The sequence below is a fragment of the Danio rerio genome, chromosome 6, assembly GCF_052040795.2.
Source record: "Danio rerio strain M-AB ecotype USA chromosome 6, GRCz13ab, whole genome shotgun sequence".
NCBI lineage: Eukaryota > Metazoa > Chordata > Actinopteri > Cypriniformes > Danionidae > Danio > Danio rerio.
In genome coordinates this window covers 26,660,218-26,685,478 of record NC_141026.1, presented here as the reverse complement: position 1 = coordinate 26,685,478, position 25,261 = coordinate 26,660,218, and the positions used below count along the sequence as shown (strand labels likewise).

The 25,261-nt window shown below is 35.7% G+C and overlaps 1 protein-coding gene and 1 long non-coding RNA gene across 2 annotated transcripts in view; both read right to left on the bottom strand.

Moving 5' to 3' along the window:
• tgfbr3 (transforming growth factor, beta receptor III) overlaps nt 1-25,261 on the bottom strand; it is a 208,422-nt gene that overhangs the window by 143,247 nt on the left and 39,914 nt on the right.
• On the bottom strand, nt 16,064-25,027 carry LOC147836351 (uncharacterized). Its single transcript, XR_015493662.1, has 3 exons — nt 20,952-25,027; nt 19,852-20,718; nt 16,064-19,369 (listed from the first exon to the last, which is right to left on the bottom strand). It is a non-coding gene; the product is annotated as an uncharacterized LOC147836351 (long non-coding RNA).

Sequence of the window (25,261 nt, the reverse complement as noted above, 5' to 3'; positions counted from 1 at the left end):
TATTTAAATCTTAAATAAAGCTGATGTTTTTATTATTTATTTGTTAACAACTATAGGATTTAAAAACCAGCATTACATAATACATTCATGTAAACTTGTTATTTAACAACAATAAAAAAAAACAGACATTTACTATTTACTTACTTACATATGACTTATCAAGTGCTCACAGATACCAGTTACTCAAATAGATTAACCGTGTACCTATATGTGGGACTCATGCCACATTTATCTGTCCCAAAATACCAAAAAAGGGACTTTAATCAAACTGGTTTGGAAGAATAATATAAAGTGAGGCATCTGAAGAAAATCTGTAAATGTGTCTGACATTATCACAAATGCTGAACCTCAATGTATAATCAACACCAGAGATGACTAACTACATTTCTTTATTTGTTTTCTCAATGGCAACTTCAACACTCACACATTCCTAGGCAGGACTGAGTGACACATCTAAACGCACAAACTCTTTTCCTGAGGATGAAATCTCCTGTGTGAGAGCCTGAGGTTAAACTCTCTGCAGGTCTCGCTTTCTCTGTCTGTCCACAGGGAAACACACACACACACACACACACACACCACTTAAATTTCAGTTCCAGCATGAACAAATGCACAACCACTACCTGATAAAGATCAGAAAAACATTTGGAAACTATTATAGCATGGAGAGAGAGAGAGAGAGAGAGAGAGAGAGAGAGAGAGAGAGAGAGAGAGAGAGAGAAAGAAAGATTTCTCTCTTCAACAATCATTTTTGTGTATTCAGGTAAACAGAGTTACATAAGGTATGATTTTGGCAATTTGTTCAACTAAAATCACCATTGTTTGAGCTTCATGTTGTTCCAAATATGCATTACTTTCTTTCTTTCTTTATTCATTCATTTTCTTGTTGGCTTAGTCCCTTTATTAATCCGGGGTCACCACAGCGGAATGAGCCGCCAACTTATCCAGCACATTTTTACACAGCGAATGCCCTTCCAGTTGCAATCCATCTCTGGGAAACATCCACACACACACTCATACACTACGGACAATTTAGCCAACCCAATTCACCTGTACTGCATGTTTTCGGACCGTGGGGGAAACCAGAGCACACGGAGGAAACCCACGCGAATGCAGGGAGAACATGCAAACTCCACACAGAAACGCCGATTGAACCAGCGACCCAGCGACCTTCTTGCTGTGAGGCAACAGCACTACCTACTGCACCACTGCGTCACCTTTCTTTTTTTAATAGAACACAAAAGGTGCTTTTGAAAAATATAAAAGGTAGTTCTAATTCAATGCAAGAAAAGAAAATGAGAAAGTTTTCCACAAAATACAGTCATATTGGTTAGTAACAGGATGATAATAGATACATAATAACATAATTAAATCAAAAACAAATGCGTTGTTGTTGTTATTGTTATTTATGTTTAACTCCTCAATTCATTTTAATCTAAAAATAATTAATTAATTTAATTAACTTGACTTGTTTGTTTTTCTTATTTATTTTTTAACAAACTATTAGTTTTATATATTTTATTTAATTAATTATTTTTTTTTATTATTTTTTTTTTGTAGTTTGTTTGTTTGTTTGTAATACTGCACAACTGTTTACAAATCTGTTAAAGTCCACATGAACCAGAAGCTGCTAAAACTTTTATTCAGTATGTTAATAGTTACTACCAAATGAAACTGAATATAGAGCAGAGGGTGGCTCTTTCTTTTGTGAATAATTCCCTCTAAGCAAACTAATGGTAAGAGGGGTGTGGTTAAGAATATTAATATACAGTTGCTATGGAAGCCCTCAAGTTGATGCCAACAGAAGGACCCACCACTCCAAACGCAGAAGCAAATGGTAATTTTATTTATGGGCGTTTATTGAAGATTACCAAAACAAACCTATTTTTAGTGGATTAACTTGCACTGAATAATTATTCACCATAAGAGTAACAATGTGAGTTAGGAATGCTCACTGAAGGAACATGTGACCCAAAGCCTGGAGTAAAGACAGCTGAAAATTGAGGATTGCCAGAGGAATACATTAGGAAATATATATAAAATATATACACTTGGCGGCCACCTTAATAAGTACACCTTTCAAACTGCTTGTTAACGCAAGTTTCTAATCAACCAATCACATGGCAGCAACTCAATGCATTTAGGCATGTTGGCATGATCATGACGATCTGCTGCAGTTCAAACCAATCATCAGAATGGTGATAAAAGGTGATTTAGGTTTCTTTGAACGTGGCATGGTTGTTGGTGCCAGACGGGCTGGTCTGAGTATTTCAGAAACTGATGATCTATTGGGATTTTCACGCACAACCATCTCTAGGGTTTACACAGAATGGTCCAAAAAAGATAAAATATCCAGTGAGCGGCAGTTATGGGCACAAATGCCTTGTTGATACCAGAGGTCAGAGGAGAATGGCCAGACTGGTTTGAGCTTAATGAAAGGCAACAGTAACTCAAATAACCAAAAGAGCAGCTCTGAAGGCACAACACATCAAACCTTGTGGCGGATGGGCTACAGCAGAAGAAGACTACACTGGGTGCCACTCCTGTCAGCTATGAACAGGAAACTGAGGCTACAATTTGCACAGGCTCACCAAAGCTGGACTATAGAAGATTGGAAAAACGTTGCCTGCTCTGATGAGTCTCGATTTCTGCTGAAACATTTGGATGGTAGGCAAAGAATTTGACGTCAACAATATGAAAGCATGGATCCATGCTGCTTTGTATCATCCTGTGGTGGTGTTATGGTGTGGGGGATATGTTCTAGGCACACTTTGGGCCCATTAGTACCAATTGAGCATTCTGTCAATGCCACAACCTATTTGTGTATTGTTGCTGACCATACACAGTGTACCCGTCTTCTGTTGGCTACTTCCAGCAAATCATAAATTGCTAATGTGTGTGTGTGTGTGTGTGTGTGTATGTGTGTGTGTTTGTGTATGTGTGTGTTTGTGTGTGTGTATATATATATATATATATATATATATATATATATATATATATATATATATATATATATATATATATATATATATATATATATATATATATATATATTTATATTTATATTTATATATACCTGTGTATAGTACAATAACACAGGTATATATAAATATAAATATATATATATATATATATATATATATATATATATATATATATATATATATATATATATATATATATATATATATATATATATATATATATATATATATATATATATATATATTTATATTTATATTTATATATACCTGTGTTATTGTACTTTAATCACATGAGTGCAGCCTTGGCAAGAATAAAATACTTTATTTTTTCAAAACATGTATATTCTAAAACATTTAAATCAAAATTGTAATTGTTGACAACTAAAAAACCTGCATTCTAGGCTTGTATGACCTCTGAATTTATGTTGTTTTTTTTTTCCTTTCTCCAAGCTCCATCGGGCTCAGATAACCCTTGACGTCAATTGGCTGTGCAAGGAAACTGCACTTTGATGTGCTTTAATAGGAACAGCCATTTTTGGAGAACACGCAGATCAAGAATGAAAGGTTTTAAAATCCCAGATAAAGAGGTTAACAGTCACTTGTGTGACTTCAGTACTCCATCCTCCTCCACTGCCTCCTCTTCCTCCCAGCGGAACGGTGTTTGTTGCCTGTTTAACCGACGGCATCACGCCTCCATCCCTAACCAATGTCTGAGATCACTCAAACTCACTTTTTCCTTCACAGAGAGAACAGAGGAATAACAAGCACCAGCCAGCCAGAGTCTGGAAGACGGCCAAAAGATTACAGCTCTTATTGAGCAGCCATGTTGTTTCTTTATTTAACTGCTTAGGGAAAAGACAAAGTGCTTTGGGGAAGAAAATACAGATGATTTGGAGAATAATAAAGGGAAGTTGAGCATTTGTTGTTTGATTCTCAACAAAAAGGGAATTGAATTCAGGGGCCATAAACAAAAGTGCATTCCCATACCCATTCTCATAATGCTATCACCCATGTGACATACTAAAAAAAAAGAAAAAGAAAGAGACCCAGAATGCTTTTGATTCATCATTTTAGGTCAACATGTTATTTTAAAAATGGGTCTACTGAGGGAGAGCTTTATTCCAAATTGATGAGGTAAGATTATTCTGTCAAATTACCTGGAAAAACAATAGATTTTTGAGGACTATAAAACATACTGCACAATTTTATTTTTTAAGAACAAATCTACTGGTGAGTGAAATATGCATCATCCATAGTTTCCTGCTGAGCTTTGGGACACAAAATGATCCACTTAGTCCAACACAAGACAAGCACATGTTCTATAAAAGTATTTCATTACATTCTTCTGAATGGACCAAACAAAATGTCCTCAAAAGATCTAGAAGACAATAGACGCTGCCTGGCAGAGTTTTGTGTCATCAACAAAAAATATTTGCCAATTTTGGGGAATTATGTTTCCATCACTCCTATTATTACATCAATTTGGCAGTCCTTAGAGCCACAAAAGAATTTTATACTTTTATTAAAAAACTGACAAATATAATTTATCAAAAGTAACAATATTTCAAAAGATTTCAGTTTCACGACTAACTCTTTTGTTTTTTCAAGTTACCAAAATTCCATGTTGAAAAATTGGTCCCACTTTATATTAAGTGTCTTTAACTACTATGTACTTGCATCAAAAATATAAATACAATGTACACTGTGTTCATATTGTATTTGAGAACACTTGTGGTGCTCTTGAGTTAGGTTGGGTTATGGACAGGTTTGGTGTTAGGGGTAGGTTTAAGTATGGGTTAAGGTTTAAGGGATGGTTAACAGTGTATTTACAAATGTAATTACAGAAGTTAATTACAGATGAAATGAAATACAGGAATTCAATCAAGCTTAAGTACACAGTAAATACATGTATTTACACATTATTAACATTGTAACAAACTACTTATTCCTGTGTAAGTACATACAGTAAGTGTGTAACAGTTAAGGCCACTTAATATAAAGTGGGACCGAAAAATTAAGTAGAAAACACATCACACACACAGACATGACAAGAATTAACCAGGTATGCTTGAGCATTTTGAGATTTATCTTGTGACATAAGATCTTTGGTCTATGTTGGATTCTCAACAAACATTGATGGAGATCGACTTAATTATTTACCCAGAACTAATCAAAAACATCTAAACAACCAAAAACAGTACGTGTAAAATTCACATTTATTAAAATGAAGTACATTAACAAAGCAATCACACCATAGTTCATTTAAATAGTTATTGAAACACCCATAGTGGTGGAGAACGTTTGATATAATTTTGTTCAATCGATTTAATGTTTCCCACAAATAATTAAGTGCAGTAAAAAACAAATCATCAATCAAATCGGACTTATTTTAGCTAAAAACACGCTAACTGCTAATATGCTAACTGTAACACTATAAAAAATCTGATTTCTCTGATAAAAGGAAGGACATCTTTTGTTAAAAGCGCCATTTTAAGTTTTACAATTTCTTCAACGTATTTTCCTATGAATGGTCCATCTCGTCCCCCTTAAAATCTGGTCATGATTTCAGTTTTATTGGTTTAAGAAAGCCAAACTGAAGTCTTTCCACTCCCCCTGGTTGAGAAGCACTGTTCTACATATCTCCACATGTTTTTATGCTTTTGTCAGTATGTCTGTGCTCCCTCTTTCAGCAGGCTGAGGACAAACTGGTCCTATCCGGCAGCTGTTAGGGTTTGTGGCTGTCTGCTAGCTCCAGGCTGGACGCCCACAGAAATACAGCAATAAGATACACCGTTGTTCAGTTCAGCAGGCCTGAACGCTTGGGAAAACAGCTTGGCTGTCTAGCACCTTGAAGAGCTCTGCTTCAAAACCCAACACTTCAGATACACCTCTGATCTGACTTCTGATGTTGCATTTTAGCAGCTCTGCACTTTAATCCTCAGTTCATCCAGAAGTTTCTTCTTCACATGTATAAAGGATCTGGTGACTTGTGTAACCTCTGTTGGGAAAATGTCTGAGCCCAAAGTGTTAAATAAGTAAATGGAATTAATTCAATGCGCTATAAAGAGAAATACTGCACTTTTGAGAATGCAAGACTCCAAAAAGACCATTTTGTGAAAAAAATATATATATAAAACAGGTCATTTGGAACATATGAATGCATTAACATATGTCTACCTACATTTGCACATCAGCGATGCCTAGTCTGTGTTCAAAACAGAAATTGTAAATTATAATAGAGACCATATAGAAAACATAAATTTAGAGTATTTGCAAAACTTATCGCTGAGGTAGGTTTTGGTAAAACTGTGGATGACCTTTATTAAACCTAATTGAAGGTCTTAAAATCATAGTCACAACCCTGTTGAAAAAAATTATGAAAACAAAAGATGATATTTAGCAAAATGCTAGAAACCGGAAACCATTGACTTCCATAGTTTTTTGTTTTTCCTACTACCAATATCAATGGTTACCAGCTTTCTTCAAAATGTCTTATTTTGTATTTAACATAAAAAATAAACATGTAAAAGTTTGGAACCACTTAAGAGTGAGTAAATAGTGAGTACATTGTCATTTTTAAGGGAACTGTGTTTTTAAAGTGTTTTAAAAATGCAATTACTGTCTCAACTATGCTTTTTTACCTTATTTTTAAACATAAACTGTGAAAGATATGGACGTAGTATTCGTGACATCACCCACAGGCTTCTGAAGAGCGAAAGAAAAGCTATATGTAGGTGCGGTCAATCATCACCGTTTTGTTTGCACATCATCGCAGCGACCAGGGGTGACCAAACAAAGCAAAAGAGGCGGAGTGTCAATGGAGCTACAGAAGCCTGCTAGCATTTTGTCTTGGGAGAAATGCTCAATACTTCATTACCTGTGACTCGTTTGTGTTCTGACCACTTGTGCTTGGTTGTGTTCTATATCAATAAAGTCTTTAGTCTTTTAAAAACACTGTTGTAATACATTGAGCCACTAAGCATTGTTCTTATGACGTTTTTCTACAGTAGGAAAACGTGAAATACTTCCAAATACAAATCTAGTCTGTTAGTAAATGCAAGGCTATTTATGAAAACCAGGCATAAAACTGTATGACCACATTTCAGATGATTGTTATAGCCTACAGCTAATCAATCTGTCAGATTCTAGAGTGCATTCAAGTTCTAAAGAAAAATGATAAAATATCTTAAGTAAAACAAATACATTTATAGATATGGTATATAAGTATGTAAGAATTGCATTCACCTGGGAAATAGAGACAACTTGAACAGTTTGTGAGCACAGTTAAGTGCACACAGCATGCCATATTATCTGATAATTGTAGAAAATAATTCCAAAAAGCAATTGACTGTGTAAAGCCTTATAAAAAAAACAAAAATATGATGTATATGCTGAGCTCAGTGGCTAATCAGCTGGAATCAGCTAAGGTGACGTGACGGCGACCAGCGAGACCTAGCTGTCACTTAAGTGGAAATGCCCTTAATTATGCAGACTTAATAAAACTTAATAAAAATGAAACGGATGAGTTGTAAAAAAAATTCACCCCCTCACAGTCATCATGAAGGGTAATATTAGCTATATGCACTGAAACATTTTTTTACACCAGGCTGTAAACATGTTTTAATCAGCTGTAAAATTGGCCAATTTAGCACTGCTGTCAGTGAACATCTGCAGTTACTGGAGCCAGCCCCCAAAGGCGAGTCGATGAATTTCAGTTTGAGTTTCCTCTGTATTGGCTTCCCTTAGAAGAGCGAGATATTGCAGCTTGTTTTAAATGGCCTTGACAATCAGTTGCAAAACCCATATATGGACATAAATAAGCAAACATAAAAATGTATTAGCTTGCATTAAGTTTAATAAGCTTCATTATTATGGTAAACATGCTTTGAATTGATAATATAGTACTAAGTAAGAAACCAAGCACCCCCCACCCCCCATAATCATAATTTGCATGAAAATGTATAAAAGTTTGTGATTTTTTACTATCTCTACCAGTGACCTTCTTGCTGTGAGGCGACAGCACTGCCTACTGCGCCACCGCGTTGCCTGAACCGCCAACTTAACCAGCATATGTTTTATGCAGCGGATGCCCTTCCAGCTGCAACCCATCACTGGGAAACATCCATAAAAAACTCATCCACACACAGACACTATACGGACAATTTAGCCTATCCAATTCACCTATACCACATGTTTTTGGACTTGTGGGGGAAACCGAGCACCTTGAGAAAATTCATGTGAACACTGGGAGAACATGCAAACTCCACAGAAAAATGGCAACTGATCCAGCCGGGGCTCAAACCAGTGACCTTTTTGCTGTGAGGCAATTGGGCTACCCATTGCGCTACCGTGACGCCCCATAAAATGAAACGGTTTTATTTAATTTTTATTTAATAACAATTAAGATATGCAAAAACATATTTTAATAATAATAATAATTATTATTATTATTATTTATTTATTTATTTTTTTAATAATATATAAATTTTTTACTTATATAATTTTTTTTATTTGAAAATGGTGCATTTCTAGACACTCAAGGTCGCCTTACAAAAAGCATCAACAGCCTTAACAGAACAAAATGATTTAAAGCTGAGGTCAGCTCTTACAGTATTTGTTTTTGCTCATATTCAATAAAAATGAGCCAAAACTGAGATGAATTAAGATGAAAACAACATGCACTTTTCGCAAATTTCAAAAGTGTAATATAAACACATACCGTGCTGCAAAAACATAACCGTGACAATCAACCAAATCCTGCGCTGCTTTGCAAAGATAAATGTGTTACTGTCGCCCACATGCACCTGTTTCATTGATGCTGAATGACAAACCCACACTGCGTCTGTAAATGGGTCTAAGCCACACATTGCTGACAGCACGCACAGCTCCAGGCCATTTACAGTAAACTCACTTCTATCTCCACCATCATCATTATCTTGCTTACTTGCAAAAATATTGCATTTGCACCTCGGTATCAAGAAACCACGCTCACACACATATCCTGCCACAAACTCTAAGCTGGGGAAACACAAACAGTGTCCACTGACACAGTTACCAATTAAATGACCTAAATGGCAGGTTGTGGGTAAAACCGAGAACAGAAGAGAGAGAGAGAGACAGAGAGAGAGAGAGAGAGAGAGACAATGAGAAAATACAGCGGAAAAATAGAAATGATTAGAGTGTGTACAACAGTTAGAGTGTAAAAGTGTGCGTCCACATAAGCACATGTGTGTGTGCCTCCCCACTGAGCTCATGGAGGCGTTGACACGTGACTTTGCGGTGCTTTACGTGGGACCACGTGTGTGAGCTTACATACTGTACACCACAGAAAGTGTGGGAGAAAGTGAAAGATGTGAAAAGAGCCACAAGATATGGCTCAAAAACATTTCTTACAAGAGCTTTAAAGAAATAGTTTACATAAAAACAAAAGCTGTTTCATAATTCACTTTTATCATGTTGTTCTAAACCTGACCTTACTTTCTTTTATGAAATTTAAAAGTGTTTCTGTTTAATTCAATCACAATTATTGTGAACTAAGATTTCAAACTTCAAAAAAGCAAAAGCTAAAAAAAAAAGCCATTAAGGCCCAATCCCATTTCTTTCTTTTATACCCCTTCCCTTTGGCCCTTGAAACAGAGTGTAAAGGGGAAGGGATTCAAAATTTACCCGTAAGAATTGGGACAGCACTACAACACCTGCACACAGCATCATGTCATCCTGATCTCTTGCTTTATACTGTATGAGATCAACGATCACAACTGCTGTATAGTTATTCCAGTTATTTTAAAATTTTTGATGTTATTTATCTTTAGAAAATCACTGAAGCCATATAACATTATATAACATTACAATGTGTCAATAAGATCGTAACTGTACAGAGAGTTTACACCACGGCCATATCTATGTAAACACAGTAAAACAACCTTAACAAACCAGACAGTTGCTGCTCGGTTATGGGAAAAATGATAATCATGATTATTTTGGTCATAATTGTAATTACGATTATTCAATATGATCATTAGTTGAAGTCAACGTTATTCGCCCTCCTGTGTATTGTATTTATTTACTTATTCTAAATTTAAATTTTTTTCTTTTTTTTTTTTTTCCAAATGATGTTTAACAGAGCAAGGGATTTTTCACAGTATTTCCGATAATGTTTTTTCTTCTGGAGAAGGTCTCATTTGTTTTATTTTGGCTAGATTAAAAGCAGGTTTAAATATTTTGAATTTTTTTGCAACCTATTTTAAGATCAATATCATTAGCCCCCTACAAACTATATACAGATTCACACTTCAATAAGCAAGGGAGTTTAAATAGCTACAGTAATTTCAGACTACTCAATATGCAAAGTTGGTGCAGTACTGTTAAAACAGAGCAGAGTAGCAAGATTAAGCATGGTAATTTACTTTCGCATCACTTTTTTTTCGCATTACTTTTGCAGCTTTACAAACCTTCGATCAATTGTAGCTGTGTTTTTGAGGTTTATTGGAATGATATGAGGGTGAGTAAATTAATTTTTTTTAATGTTCTTTATCAGATGAAGTATTGCTTTAGCAGACAGCAGAGACTGTGGAAAGTGATTCTGGCACTTTCCTCTCACTTCACTTCTAATACGCCACAGTTTGCTTTTATGTCCGAGGATCTTCTGAGAATTATTTCTGCTTTCACAGAGATTAAATCTTCAGGGTAAAATAACAGAGGGTTATCTCAAACCGCAGATACTCAAAGCAGCGTTTGAGCATGGTAATTGATTCAAAAAGACCAGCAGAAGTAGTTTATCAGAGACTTTATTGAATTTAGAGAGTGAGCGAAACTCGGCAAAAAGTAAGAAGGTCACATGAAGAGGCAGGAAATGCTCTTGAAGAAATTCAAAACAAGGACGTTTTTGGCATCCAGGGTACTCAGATTACTTCTAAAGTGCCCACTTAAAATGATGCTAGAAAGTTCCAAGAATAACACTTGGTTCCTTGACACTTTTGGTAATAGGCCAAGGTCTTGCAGTTGGGCACAGGAAGTGATGTCAATCCCTCCTTGCCAGAAAAACCAAATCTGATACAACATTTTAGAAGAGAAGCAAATAAATCATTTAACTCAGCATACACAAAACTACTATGTTTTTGATTCTCATTCTTCCTTTGTGTGAAAAGCTGACTCTATGAATTGTAAATGAATGTTATTGGGCTTATAATGAATAAATATGTGCACTTGTAGATGTTACCAGTCAGCTTGTATTATTTAATCATGTTATTACTATGAAGCAACTATGTAATAACTATGTAATACTAAGCCTCTAAAAAATGTGGCCATATTTTTCAACCTCTACTCTCAATATATCCCATCCAACAGTACTACTAATCTATCTTTTAAAATATTCAGTTTCACACACACACAAAAAAAAGGTTTTTGGTGCTTGTAAAACAAATTATTTAAAATAAGCTGAAACAACACAATTCTTAAGCTGTTTTTAAGACAACCTAATTGCATGTTGAAAAAGGATGTAACAATTCACTCGACTCACAATGCAATACAATTCACAATACTAATCCCACAATACAATTTTGTTACGTTTTTTTTTTTTACAAAATTATTTGAGACAAATTTAAGCCCTTTATTTTTAAATGCTGCAGTTTTTTTACAATATAATTATTTTCTGACATAACTAAATTATAATTTTTAAACTAATTCCAAATAAAAAAGATTACTATAAACTAAAGAATCTTATTTAATATAAATAAATAAAAACTTAGACTGTACAGCTAAATTACAATTAATAGTATATATTAATTAGCAATAGTATCATTGTGATACACATAAGAAGAGATCATTTTTAAGAAACATAAGAGACATTTTTAAATATTCAATAATGATAAACACATTTTTAAAAGATGCTTAAACTAATTTGAAGGGAGGGTAAAAAGGAAAAAAAAAATCTAATACCAGGTTCTTATTTCAGTCTAAAAAACATCTAAACACGTTTACTATGAAAACACTGATGCACTGTGTTATCTCGGTAGTATTCGCCGGAGCAAATAGAGCTGCAAATACACCGGTCAATGTGGTTTGTTTGGCCTTTTGATAGCTTTTTGTGTCTGTGCCAGTTGTTTTTCACAGTGCTGATGGTTTATGTGCTGCATCATATTCATTGTTCTGTAAGTATAAGTAAATATCTTTTTGCGGTATTTGCTCACAACTTGTGCTTTGCCTGATGCACATCACCGCTGTCCTTTTAGTCTGCGGCAAAACCTCACAAGACATGTCACTCGTATAGGATTGAATGGGAAAATGTTTGTTCTAATGGTCAATATGGTGAATGAAGCCCTGCCTACAAGCACAGGAGCCAGTCATCGATTGCTCTAGACTGATGTTTTTTCCGGCAAGAACTCGGACCAGACGTGTGCTTTTACAATAAGTTTGTGGTCAGCAAACACAGAGAAGTCTCAGCGAATATTTGCTTCACACACATAAGTAGTATATCCAAATAAAGCTTGAAATCTGTGCTTTTTCTTTTCACTTATAAAGCTTTGCACAATTCTGCCCCGGCCTATGTCAGCGAGCTTATTAGGCCATATACAGCTTGTAGACTCTTAAGATCCCATGACCAGTTTCTTTTGTCTGTCCCTCGGTCTCGCTGCAAGTCAAAGGGTGATCGAGCTTTCAGTGTTGCGGCCCCAAGGCTCTGGAACAGTCTCCCACTGAACATCAGAATCTCTCCTTCTTTGGATGCTTTTAAATCTAACTTAAAGACATATTTTTACTCTCTTGCCTTTGACTGATGCATGCATGTTATTTTTTATTATTCATATTTTAGTATTACTTTTAAATATATTTCATTGTATTTTAATACCAGTTATTTTTAGTTTTATTGTCTAGTTTATTTTATTGTAAAGCACTTTGGATCAACTACGGTTGTGTAAAATTGTGCTCTATAAATAAAGTTTGTCTTGCCTTGCCTTAAAATTAACTAAGTGCACCTAAAAACAAAACTTTTCTGGTTTTGTAATCTGTGTGAAATGAATGCGAGGTACAGTCCGTCCTGTCAAACACACATCACATGACAGAAACTACTCAAACGTCGACAGACACGTGAACAAAGAGTCGCTGTCTTTTCTGGATGAGATTCAACATCAAGACCAAGTTATGTATTACTTCAGAAGAGCAGCGCGATTTGATGATCATTATCTAGAGGATGACAATGTTTAGCATAGGATTTCAGGAATTTTAGGATTTCCCAAATTTGTCTTAGATGACAAAATCGCGGCTGAAATCTCACAGTGTGAGCAAGGCTTTAATTGATTTGTCTTGGGACAACATGGCTAAAATTGTGTGAAAACCCAGCATTTTTTACAGTGCAGATACGTCACATTGTAGATTTAAAATGGTTTGCAAGGGCAATTTCATGTGAACATTAAATACATCATCAGTACTTTCAGACACACCTTGAACAAAAACACTGTTCCGACCATGCTGAATTGTGTTACGTAACTTGAAACCTGATCATGTCCAGGCAAAGCAATAAAGAAAATGTTTTTAATTAAAACTAAACCGCCGTAAGTCAGCTCTCATGACAGTAAATGGGAACAGAGTCGGATGTGGCTCAGAGAAGTCACAGATTCAGCATGGTGAACTCTATCTACATAAACCATAAGGAAACAAATCTTTGTTCTCATATAGAATAGGGGATTATGGCCGATCCTCCAAAACCTTCAGCCTTTTTCCTGCTCTATGAAATTCCCAGGCTCTGCGAAGCTACATGAAGCACTTTTTAATGAACACAATATTCTCCCTGCTTGTGTTTTTATCTGTAATCGCTAGACCTGCGCTGCTTATCCTACTGTAACTCACTCCCGGTCCAGCCTGAGGCCACTAATACAGGAAGCCAATGCACTCGTTCACAGGGAACAGAGGGAGTTCAGTTCATCTGTCTGTGGATGAAATATGGCTTCACAGAATGCCATTGAGGAAAAACATGTAGGTGAAGAGAGGGGGAGAGAAGGATGGATGAAAGATTAGATCGGTAGTGGGAGGTAATACTGCATGACGCTAGAAAAAGTCATAAACTTTAACATCAGTGTGATGTTAAACCAGCATGTATCAAATTCCAGAAGAAGCTTATTTTACATTAAGTGGTTGGTTTGAAAACAGCTAAATTCTCTACATTTCTTAAAAAAAAAAAAAAAACCTGAGGCCAAGATGACTAGTAAAGTATTTAAAGTTAGTATCATTATTAGTCTTAATGATATCTACACTGTAAACCCCGCCATTGTCATTACTAAAGATATTAATTAAAATAGCCTGACTTGACTTTACTTAAAACACCAAGTTTTGGCATCAAAACTTAAAGTTTTAAAAACTTTGAAATAATATTTAAATAATAATAATATAATTTAAATTTCTTTAAACTATTCATCATGTCTATGTTAAAAATGACTGGATGCGCTTGAAATTCTGCCTTGACAACGGCACTGATTGGTCGATACATGTTATATGAAACAAGGTGGTCATTTTGCTTGTGATGTTAAATTTTGCTGAAGCGCAGCAGGACAGAGGCACTTCCTGAACCCATCTCATGAAACAAAAAAGTTAGATTACTAAGTAGATTTTTAAATGTTTATATACATTTTTCTTAATTGATATATGCAGGGGTGACATGGTGGCGAACTGAGTATCGCTATCGACTCACAGCAAGAAGGTCGCTGGTTTGTGGTCAGTTGGCATTTGGGTCAGTTGGCATGTCTTTGTGGAGTTTGTTCCCCTTGTTCGCATGAGTTTCTTCCAGGTGTTTATATTTCCCCCACAGTCCAAAGACATGCGCTATAGATGAACTGGCTAAGCTATATTGTCTGTGGTGTATGTGTGTGAATGAGTGTGTATGGACGTTTCCCAGTGATAGATTGCAGCAGGAAGGGCATCCGCTAAATAAAACATATAGTCACCTTGAAATTATAAGGTTCTATCTGCATTCTGAATGGTTTTGAGATGTTGAGCTTCAAAATTTTTGCATTCCATATAGCAAACATTATGTGTGTATGTGTTATTTTATATATATATATATATATATAAAGTCTTAAGTGTAAACAACTTATATAAAACATCCCATAATGTTAATACGTTTTAATTTAATAAGAATATGTCAATAACTCAATTTTGACAAAAGTTTCAGATAAAACTTTATAATTCTAATGTGACGATATGGTGGATAAGTAGACGGTTCATAGCATTGTGGCGACCCCTGATTATTATAGAGACTAAGCCAAAAAGAAAATGAATGAATGAATGCTGTTTGTCACTTTCACCTAAATGGATCAACAATTGATACACTTCAGTTTCTCATCAAATCCTCTAACGATTTAAAAGCTCATAATATGTGACATGTGTCGTCCCCTTCAAGACATTATTGCTGCTGCTGAAATTTACTATTTATTCATGTAGCGATCACAGAGCATTCAAACCTTGCCTAAACGCTTGCAAATAAATAGCTGGATATTTATTTGTCAAAAGTGGGAAATAGCCAGCATCTCTTTGCAAGCAAATCTAAAGTTTTAACAAAACATTCGTTCATTCATTTATTTTCCTTAAGCTTAGTCCCTAATTTTCAGGGGTCGTCACAGCAGAATGAACACACACTATTCCGACATATGCTTATTAAGAAATAAGCGAGTGAGTGATGTTTGACACATTATAGCTCAGTAAAAAATTAAAAAACCGAAAGTAGTATTGCTACTAATAATCTCTCAAAGTTCTGAATATGAATTGGATTGTCTGCATTCACTAGAACTGCTTTTCTGAAGCGAAAATGTGTATGATGCAGTAGTACAGTTCCTCCACAATACCAAATAAACCAAAAACAGAGAATTTGATATAGCTGACGTATAAAATACATGCATTTTCTTTTCTTTTTTTGTTAGGTTGCAGCACATTTGAACAATGCACTTACTGCAATGTTAGGGAAACTCTCAACCTCTCATTTTGTCCACACGTTGGAATACGTTTTTAAAGGAGAAGTATAAACAGAATAAATAAACTGAAATAACCAATATGGGGAAGTTACATTGGTTGTAGGTTATTAATTTTGGATTCAGTTTGTTTGTTTTTTTTTTTTTGTTTTTTTTTTTTAATTAATCGTCCAACCCTAACAGATCACATAAGAATAATATAAATTATGCAGAGCACTGTATTTTAAAGCTGGGGAACAGCCAGTCAGACTCAGCATTGTTATTGTAGAATATGGCTATTAAGAGTCTAATGTGCTTGAGCTAGACCAATTTGACAGAGTTCTACAAAATGCTATTGGCTGTTTTTAAAAAAATGGAGGAGGAGCTACTCTATGTCCTGGCCTTAGTTCATGTTTAAGTTAAAATGATGCCACACATGGAAGACAAATGCACATTTCAAAGCACTTTTAAGACCTTTAAGAGCAAATCAGCATGTAACAACAGCTTTGTCTAAAATCTGCAGCTATGCTGAATGCCCACATATAAATCTGGGATCCAAAATATTTTCCCCCCTGAATCAATCAACATTCTTTGTAAAGTTACTTGCCAACTGATAAAAAAATTGCATTTTACTCTACAAAGCTGCTTTCACACTTGGCACTCTGTGAGCGTTAATTCTGGAACCCCGTTGGCAGCCATCTAGCTTCCTAACTGTAAAGGAACTGCAAGTGACAGATTTAAGATGCACTTTACGGGTGACTTTGTTAATAGTCACTTATAAGGCACATAAATAGCAAACATCTTTTGAACCACACAAGAGACTTGACAAATGCTAGAGACTCATAAAACAATGAATGGGTAGAATGCTAAATATACTAGTGACAGGAAATGAAGTACTGCCTTTCAGTTAAAAGAGGCAATCACAATGATATTAAAAGCATCACTGGTCATTAATCAAGACATCTTGAGCATACCAACTGGACTTTGCTAAAATAAAGTAATAATAATCAACAAGTCAATTCCTGATTTTTACCCTTTCACACGTACCATCGCATTGGTGTGATCAGCTCTAGCTGGTTCCTGAAGCGTACAATCACACCGGTGTGATAAGAATGTTTAGTGTGCACGTCATCAACTGCTAAAAATCCAATCTGACACATGCACTGAGGCACAAAAAGATGTGCACAGCATTTGTCATAAATCACAATTTATTCTTGCTTTTTAAACAAATAACATTTATTTTAGTTTAATACACATAACTACAAGCAAAAATACAATTTAAGGTTTGTAAAATACACGCAGATGTCTATGGAGATGGCAATAATAATATATTTTTTAATTTAACTGGACTAAGATACACACCGTTTATGTTACTGGAATATTTTCCAGATAAACAGTTGCTAACCATCATTTATTTCGGCAGAAAATTATGCATAAACATGACGTAAATCCAGCAGCTCTGATCTCTCCTGCAGTTGTTGCTAGAAGGGATGCAGCTGTAATCAAAAGTTAACATAAAGTATTAATAGTATTTATTATATTACACATCAATGGTATTTTAGTAGCACCTACCCTTACCTCAACCCTAAACCCAACCTTCACAGTAATGTAAAAATATTATTTGTTGTACAGTGTCACAAAAAGTATGCTATATAGACTTGAGTATTCTCAGCTGTATCCCATCTAGACTTCATGTTGCTGCAGGAGAGGGTGAAGTCTAGATGGGATACAGCTAATGATATTCAAGTCTATGTAGGATAATCTAATAAAATACAAGTTTGTTAGATTATGCAATAGTGAAGCGAGTATCCTCAGCTGTATCCCGTCTAGCTAATAAAATACAATTACTGCATAATTTAATAAATAATGTAAATACTTCTTAACTTTATCAGATTAGATGTTTTTGTTCCTTGCATCTGTGATCTGCGATTAAACATGTTGATTGCTTATCTCCATGTGGACGGCTTTTTATGAGTGGTCAGTTTGCTTGAAAGCACCTTGTCCGGTGTAGTACTTGGGAAATGGAGTGGATATAGGTTTCTGTCCAGCTAAGAACAGTTCCAGAAACCAGGTTAAACCAGGTTGTGTAGCTGAAGGTACGTTTGGCTGCATTTAATTTTTTTAAGCAAACGATACGGGGCGGTATGATGGCATTCCTTTTCTCGCTTACCGGCTGACCGCTTACCTCCGTGTGGAGGGCTTTCCCGCCGCAACCAGTTTGTCCAGTTAGCTGGTTGTGTACATCAGCGGACTTGAGATGCAGAGAGGAGCTGACCATGGTGACGACGACCGGGTTCGAGTCCAGTTAAGAGCGGTTCCAGAAATCAAGTAAGACAAAAACAGAATCCGAAAAATAAATTGAACGTAACAGCGTAACAGTAACAGTTCATAACAGCGTGAGAATGTGGCTAAATCCGAAAACATGGTAAAAATCAGATGAGGGCTTTTCTTTTTCTGGACGGCTTTTGTAAATTGTTGGTTGGGTTTAGGGAAGTAAGCGGGTGGGCGGCTCAATCTGTAAAATTGGTTGGGTTCAGGGAAGGAGGAGGTTGGGTCAGCCGATTGGCCGGTAGCCCAGTCAATCATTCAGCCAGTAGGACAGATGGTAGTTCGACAGCGGCCTCTAGTGGGTTTGAGGGAGAACAGCGTGGGCGTGAATGGCATTCGCGAGAGACATTTGAGATGCGAACAAGCGCACACAGTAGCCTCTCGTGGATTCACGAAAACAAAAACTGCAAAATTACGCACCTCCCGGGACGTATTTCGCAGTCTCCAGAAATGTCCACGGAAATACGTTTTCAGAACGACCCTGGGTTGGTAAAAGTATGTGGCCGCTATGTGCTTTTCTTTTCTTGCTTGCTTTTGAAAAAACTAGCGAAGGGGAGTGGGAAGCAATGTGTGGGTCATTCACTCGCAAGGTTATTTATCTGTGCAACAAGTTGGCCAGTTGTCATGGACACTCGAGAAAAACATGTAAATAGTACATATGAGAAAAACATATCCCAGTAACATATTTGAGATGTGCAGAAATGTACACAGTGGCCTCTGGTGGACTTAGGAGAAGGACCTGTAAATGGCATGTATGAGAAATGTAGTCTAGTCATGTATTTTCAAAAACGTGCACAGCAGTCTCTGGCAACTCAAGCTAAAAGCACATGTCACAAGAGCAACGTATGTGGCGGGTCAAAAAAATGTAGCCCTATGGGCACATATTCTAGCCTGGCATATATTACATTACTGTGGATAAAACTTTATGATTAGAACTCATTTGGATTAGCCAACTTTAACCTATTAAGTTTTGTCAATGTACTTGTTATAGCTCAAATGAATATTGTTCAATATCCAATGACTAAAATTGTGTAAATAAGCTCTAAAAAATAACAACCACAGCCTACTGTCCTAATTCTTAAACAAGTTAACCAATGCACCTGTCAGTAAAAGCAAATCATTAGGCTTTCATCATTAATCATTAAATCTTTTGTTCAAGGACACCTCGCCAATTAAATGTGAAGGTTAAAAAAAAAAGTTTAAAGGTGCTGTATGTAAGTTTTTGACTCTTCTAAAGCATAAAATACCATATGTTTGCAGATAATTAAGAAACATGCTAAGTGAACATTTTTGTTTATCTGAAAAACAATGCTGAAGTCAGATATTCTGTGTTACATGCCGGAATTTTGTCTTTGTCTCTTTGGTTTAGTCCTTTGACCCAAACAATGCCAATTATATTTCAGCACCTTGGATTGCTTTGGTGTGACTCATTCAGTCAGGAAGACTCACAAAGCATGCGTTCGCGGCCAGAAATGCAACCTCCATTGGAGGAAACCCGATGGGTTTGGGTGGGTTCGGGCTTAATTTCTATCATTTTGGATGGGGTAGGGCCAGGCTCGGGGTATGTGCAGTAAATGAAAACTCAAGTGATGCAATTCGATTGGCACGAGAAAGTTTTCAAATCCTTTGTTACAACATTAAAATCCATCCCTGCAAAGGTAAAACAAATGATGACGGAGAAGTCAAAAAGAGCGAATTTTGACTGCTGTCAGGCCAGCCGCCTGTTCAAAAAGAACGGTCATTCAGTAATCACTCATACACTGCGTATTACGGTAGAGTGCTAAACAGCAATGGACAGCAAGCTGACAGGGAAAATGATGAGGTCACTCGCTACATTGAAACCGCTGTCATGGAAAATGAAATTGATGTTCTTGGCTGGTTGAGAAAGAACAAACAATGCTACCCAAAACTTGCAAAATTAGCCTGATCAGTACTATGCATCCCGGCCTGTAGCAGTAGCAGTAAAAGGTGTTCAGTGCTGCTCAGTGAGTGAATTTATTATTGTTCCTCTACAAAAACACGTAGACTAATCTTGGTGAGTAAAGGATTTTCAAATTATACTAAATATTATTTAAACCATAAAAGCATAATGTAGACAGAGTATATAGGTTAACATTGGCATTATTATTTTATTATTCAGCTTGACCATCGCCTTAAGGCCGGATTGTGAAGAGAAGTGGCCAAACAAATCCCAGTGCCTTTATCTTAATTTTGTTATTGCCAAATACCCATCCTAATTTAGAATTTATCTTAGCTTAATTTTTTAGAAAATACTTGTTTTTATTCCTGTGTTGGCCAATTTAGAGTACTGAGATGTTCCAATGTTACAGAGGACTTATTTTATTTCTTAGTTTCAACTTCCAAGTGGCCTATAGCATACATTTGTAATGAATAAATTGCGTTAAAACATGTATAAACAACTTATTCTTAAAAAAAGCCTAAGAGCTGTATGCATGTGAACATTTGAATAAACTCTGGCTATAAAAGGGTTTTATATAAGGGATTTTTAAAAAGCTCTCAATCAAAATGTACTTGTCGGGCTCGGGCCGAATTCTGTCGGGCTCGGGCCCTATAGGGCATAACTATTTTGGGTCCAATTACACCTAGTAGCAGCCTCCAAAATGAGACACAGATTCAGAATTGAAATACAGACTGTTTGTACCAAACACAACATGACAGAAATTTAAATACAGCCATTCAGAAGCACAGAGTACTACACTTACTGCACTCTATTGAAATGGAAAGTATTACAGTCTAATTAATACATACAAACCTCTTTAACATTATTAAATGCACATGCTGAATCACTGATATTTGTAGGCTTGTACTGAGTCGCAGTTCTAAAGTTCAATTTAAAGTGGTTTATGTTATCTTCAAGATCTGAGGTAAACTGTCATGTAAAATGACATTCAAGCTCACATGAATAGCATTTAACACTGAATAAAGCACATGAGATTTCCCTGAGATGATCATAGTCAGGTTTTTATTGCTGCCAGAAATAAAAGCTGTTTATAAATTATAAATTTCAGGTATTGGTTAGGACAAAAACTCATTTTAATACAGAAAATATTTCATCTATCGCATGCCATTACATTTATTTAGAACACGATTTAAATCAGTCTTTGTTGATGTCATCAATCTGGCAACCTGCTATTGCAATTGTTTTGAACCAGGGGTGCAATACCTAGTTCAACCACTGGGTGTCAAACTTACATACTGCACCTTTAAAGGACAATGTATACTTAACAGTCTTGATTTTACCACAACAGGGCCAAGGGTTTAAATTAACAAAAACTAACAATGAAGAGACATCTTAATGTAAGACTTTACTTATTTTAATGTTAATTTACAATAATTAACTGATCCCTAGTTGTATAATTGTAAAAGTGTTACACAGTATTTCAATATTGATCTTGTTTTGGCATAAGCATTAAGATTTCTAGTCACACTTTCAATAAGGTTTCATGAACATGAACTAACAATAAACAAAATTTGGACAGAATTTGTTAGTTGAACATTTACTAATGCATTATTAAGTTAACATTAACTAACAACTTTATTTAACAAATATGAAAATGACTGTAATAACTATTGTTCATGATTTGCTCACATAAACAAATACATTAACTCGCATTAACTAATACAACCTGATACAAGCTAGACAAATGAAGCATGCAGTATAATATATGCAGCTTTTATTTTAACTAAATCTTTCAGACTGAGCAACTCTTTGTTCCATGTCCAAATATGTTACCAGGTGTATTTTTGTATGTGGATAAAGAGCTGTAAATCAGAGTCTGGGGGAAGAGTAAAAAAGGTTCAGGGACAATTGTGGCATTGAACAGGGTTTCGGATGTTCAAGTGCGTATCAATGGGGACACATCTTTCATTTTTTAGCCAGAAGGAGAGAGTAGCTTTGGAGTCACAGAAAAATTCATCATCGCCGTTACTAGTCTAGAGAGATGGAAAAGCTCTCAAAGGTTTGCAAAGAGCTCAAGTCTTTGCCTCTGTCACTCTCTCATTTTGTTTCTCTCTCTCTCACCGGGTCTCTTAAGGTAGGCATAAATCAGTGGTCTTTGAAGTAAAGGATGACATGGCCATTTCCCAGAGGACAGTAGAAGAAAGGAAAAGAGAAGCGGAAGACTCTGAACAAACAGGTCAACAGCTGCTCCATATAGACCTGCACATGTGTATGCATGACCAGCTTTAATGTCCGCCCTGACGAAACATACAGTCCACCTTTACTGCTGACACAAGACACGTAAAGAAACAGGAATGCATAGCCATACATCAACATGTATGACAAGAGAGATATAGAGCAGCATAACTTATATACAAAAGAGTTACTTGCTCAGTTACTTGGTTACTTTGCTCAGTTCAAAAGCACACTGTAAAAAGAAATCTGTGATGATCTCTATATACAAAGACAAGTGCAACGTTAAGTAAAAAATTGTATTTCTTTGATCAATGTTCATACTCCAAATCAAAATCCGCACAGAATACAAAAAATAAGTGTGACTAAAAATTTCAGTGTGACTAAAGTATTTTATATGTTAATAATAATCTAATTGCCAAATAAGCTTCCAAATTAAGGTTGCCAATGTTAAGCAATAAGACGTAAGTCGCAATGAACAATGACAACATATCAAGTGTTCAGGTGCAAAAGCCAAAAGTGTCATCTGTAATTTTCTTCGAAAATGAGCATTTTATTCAGGCTCCTATGTGTATGTTCAGTAATTCCACTTTTATGGCAAAAAATAGGGATTATTAATTGCCTTTAAAGTGAAATAACTGAACATAAACAGAACATCAACATAGGAGACAGAGAAAAATGCTCATATTAGAAGAAAAAAGTTGAGACAGCACATATAGTTTTCTTGCATCTCAAGTCTTCATATACATTTTAACATATAACTTTTTGTCTTTATCAAATTTGCTAAACAAACATTCTAGAACATGGAAAAGAATTGTGTTGAGTGTCTCTGAATAAAGTCATTATGCAATGGATCACAAATGTATCATGCAATAAGACTGATTATTCAACTGTCACGATCACCAGTGATCTAGCCTGTGCAGACTGCTGGAAAACTGCACATCTGCCAATTTAATGAACTAAAACTCCCATGATGCACCTTACACACACCGATTCCTGATTCCCCCTGATTACACTTATACAGCTGATTCTCGTAAGCACTCATTTCCAGGGCACTCTATGCTGAGTCAAGCTGTTTAGTGAGCCTTACTTTGCTTTTCCCTTTGCTTTGTTTGCTGCGTGTGTATTGACTTTTTGTCTGTTTATTGATTATGCTTTGAACCATCTGTATGCACCTGTTTGTTCCTGTTTTGACCTTTGCTTGATTGCGACCCCTCTGACGATGACTGTACGCACACGCAGGTTGATAGATTGATGACACAAACAGATGTAAGCGTGCCTGACGATCAAGCATTACACTATAAGCTTTTTAGTGCTGAACACACCTCATGTGGATTTTTATGACTTTAAATCTGTGTCTGATTTTGGAGGATGCTACTGTCCTCTGGAGTTAGAATTTTTGGGCTTTGCCCACACACTTTAATTTTTTTTTTATCAAGACAACAATACACAGACCAAAACAAAGACATACTTTCAAGAAATGCACATTTTTAAAGAAGAATAACTGACTTCAGCATTGTTTCTCAGATAAACAATTGTGCAAACATTTTATAGTATTTGTATGCTTTAAAAGAGTATACAGCACCTTAAAAACAGGACTAGCAAGAGAACATTCTGTTTTATTATTGTTTGACCATCTTAATATATTGTGTAAACAGAGCCATTGTGTTTTTGTGGGCTTATTGTTGTTTAAAGCGCTGAAATCACAATACCAACTCGACATTGTAATGTCTGTGAGCTATCGGTATGGACAATGGCATCGTCAATTGGTTCAACCCTAACCCAAATAAAATGACCTTAGGTCACCCCGCTCTATTCAGAAAGGAAATACCAGACATACAATCTCCAAACTAGGGATGCACGATATTGGAATACATTGCGATATTTTGTTTTTCTGCGATATATATTGCAATATGAATATAATGTTGCAGATGATTTCAATAACTTTATTTGGAAAGATTTCTTTAATGGTCTTTTTCTCTGCAGTGCATCAGCAATAAATATAATAAATTACAAGCATTTATAAAGACAACAGAGCAATAATGAAAGTTAAATAAACATGATTTAATGAGGAGCCTACGGTATTCAAATATAGATATCAAACAATCAAAAATGGTCATCATTATAAAAATATTTTATGCAATAATGAAAAATAATATTTAAGAATAACTCTATCTTTTAATCTTCATTAAATAATCTAATCCCGTGATGTGACTATTGTGGATACACACATTGCGATATCAATGTTCAAAGCATATATTGTTCAGCCCTTCTCCAAACACAAATAACTCTAATATTTTTGCAGTCAACCAGTCAAAGCCATCAAAATCAATAGTTCACAATACAAACAACAGGACGATCATGGGACATAGTGTTTGTTTGGCAAAAAACAATTCGGTCAAGCAGGGAAAAGTGTTTTCAGTGATACTTGTACAGCTTGTTCCCCACAGCGCCTCTTACCGTAATGGCAAACTAAACATTCCTCTGACCTCACTGCATTGTCAGCATAAGAACAGCACAGCACAACTATTGGCTGACTCCTCGACATTGGGGTGCGCAAAGGGAAACTTGTCTTTTCATTGGTTTTAATAGATAAATAAAAGCTTTTGTGCTTGTAATCAAAAAGCATCAAGTCAAAGGCCATATCTGAGGTTTTCTGGAAACACTCAAGCACTCTTGTTTGATTGTACAAGGAATGAGTAATGGCAAGATTAAATTTCCTTGTGGATATTTGTTGATCAGCCATGAGTAAATTTTAGCAGTAATGATCACCAAGAAACATACAAGTAGACTTTGAAAAGGTTCTTCACTAATGGCACCTGAATAAACTTAAGGCAACTGTTGTCTGTCACACATAAACAGGG